Source organism: Oryzias melastigma, unplaced genomic scaffold, assembly GCF_002922805.2.
Source record: "Oryzias melastigma strain HK-1 unplaced genomic scaffold, ASM292280v2 sc00348, whole genome shotgun sequence".
Lineage (NCBI taxonomy): Eukaryota > Metazoa > Chordata > Actinopteri > Beloniformes > Adrianichthyidae > Oryzias > Oryzias melastigma.
In genome coordinates this window covers 46,966-49,600 of record NW_023416946.1, presented here as the reverse complement: position 1 = coordinate 49,600, position 2,635 = coordinate 46,966, and positions in this window count along the sequence as shown.

Sequence of the window (2,635 nt, the reverse complement as noted above, 5' to 3'; positions counted from 1 at the left end):
CAGCAGCCCGACGCGGAGCGGGCCAACGGAGTCTCCTGCCGGTCTGGGTCGACGAGTACGCACGCAGGCTTCCCGGCGCAGAGGCCGCAAGTTTCGGAGATTCACCCCTCGCTGGCGCGGGCGGGGCGAGAGATTGACAGGTTGTCAACCCCGATGACAGAAGACAAACAGCTGATCGCAGGTTCCAGAGAGCGGTATGAAGGGCAGAAAAGCTTAAACTCGGTGAGATTGGATTGGTAGTTTGTAGGAAGAAGTCTTAGGAGGCCCTTTAACCGAACAAGTTTACCGCTTCTTGTCCCACGGCGACGGTGGCGTTTTTTCCCCGGAAGGAGAAGTGCAGGGGTGCGACGGAGGAACACTGGGATTCCCTCAAGGATAGGTGGAGGGCATTTTTTCCCTCAAAAATGTTGTAGATCATGGCCGTTGCTCAGAAATTGAAGATCCAGGAGTGTTTGTCGGTGATAAATCAGTAGACAGTTGGTTTTGTGGATGACACTCATCAATAACAGTAAAAACACAATGCAGCAGGGCAGGAACAGACGGCAAGCCATATTCACAGGCGCCATCTTCTATGTTTTATATTAGACAAACTATCCCAAATAACAGCAGATATTTTCTCTCTCTGTTTTATTGCTGCAGCTGTGTTCCTTTTCTTGCAGAAAATGTGCTCATAGTCGGCATTTGCTTGCAGGAATTTATCAATTTCCGTCGCCGGAAGTACGAAACTCAGGTGTTTGTTCCCGTTGCCATGGTGAATCGTGCTGTCTTTGCTCCATTGATCAGGGCTTTTTATGGTCGCGACGCTCACACCTGATTCTGGTTCTAACAACTTCAAGTTGATTGAATCAAACATTTTCAGCTGTTCTGGAACGGAAAACTCTGAGTTTGAGAATTTTGAGTCCATTGACTCTAAGTTCAGGTTTGACATCTAAACTTGTTGAACCTGCTTCTTAAAATGGGCCCCTGGCCTTCAAGTCTGGAGCGCGCTTTGCTACCCAAGTTTTTAAGTCATTTCAAATGACAGGTTGAGAAAACAAAAGTCTTCAGAAAGATTTGGGGGATTTTCAGCACTTTTACGTTTTGCTCTGAGGTTCTCCCTATTGCAGGTGGCAGATGAGCGCTAATGAACAGTAGAAAAAGAATAGAAGAAGAATCTCCTCCTCGCCACTGCGTGCGTGACCGCGCTGCTCCGGTGTGGATAACACCTGCTGTGCGTGGGTTCATAAGCCCGCGTGGGCCGCGTTCTTGAACGCACCGCACGCAGCTGGTGTGTAGGTGCTCACACATCGGCCGCGTGCGGTGCGTGGCGGGGAGGAGATTCTTCTTTGAATGTATTTTTACTGTTCATTAGCGCTCATCTGCCATCTACAATAGGGAGAACATCAGAGCAAAAAGTAAAAGTGGTGAAAATCCCCCAACACTTTCTGAAGACTTTTATTTTTACAACTCTATCCTTTTGAAAGTCTATCTTAGTGTGGCAAAGTGATTGAGTAAAATAAACATAGCCACCCCGGAATACAGGGTCCAGGGAACCCAAGGGCAGTCCTGACAAAGGACGCGCAGATTTTTCCCCAACAAGCTAAGACGTGGTTCCAGTTCAATAAATAATGTTATTACAAGACAAAACAAATTAAAAGGGTCAACGCTAAAATAAAAAACCTACTTGGGGAAGGCTTACCGGCAGAACGATGGGCGTACGAGGGGAGGACACAAAAAAACATAACTGGATTTCACCCCACAGTGACATGCATGCACACACACACACACACACACACACACACACCTGAAATAATTTTGGACCCACACCAGGAAACGCACACAAACACACAAACAAGCCTCCACTGTCATCACCCAACCCGCTCTGCCAAGCACTTCACCCTGAAAACAAAAACAAAACCAGTAAGTAGGGTTGTCAGCTGATAAAAACCAGCTAATAAAAAACAAATGATGCTGACACCCAAACCACACACACCTACACACGCGCACCTAAAACAGAATCTGATAAAAAGAATAAAATATAAAGGGGAGGCAACCGTCCATGCAGTCTCAGGGGCCTGTAGCAGCAGGCCACGCCGGGGGCCTGAAACAGCAATCTGGCAGGGCTTTGGATTCTCTGCACAGCACAGGACACTGAAGCCAACAAAAAAGTAACACCTGCTAAAACTAGCTGTGCAAACAGCTCATTAAAAACAGCAGTGGTGCCTTTTTGCACCTAAAACTGATAAAGTTACAGTTAAGAATTAAAAATCAACATGCATAAGCACAAACACCTATAGTGCATCAATACCACCTGAATAGCTGGAGGAAAAAGGATGCACACGAAGTGCTCGCACCCCAGGTCAGCCTTCCCAAGTAATGGAGTGCTTTGTTTGTTGACTGAATATAAAACAACAACTTAAAAACAAAGTCACCATTCACTCCAAGGGAGACAGCATGGCTGACCTTACCCAAACCAGCAGAGAGGTGACAACCAGGAAGTAGGCAGGGCTGGGCACAGTGCATCAGATCCCCATAGGGTGAGCCAAACCATTTTTATGCCCTTCCCCAGGTAGTCAGTGATGAGGAGATTGACTGCAGCTGCACAGACTGCTGCTACATTAGTGTCATATTAACCTGACCGGACACAAACCGTAAT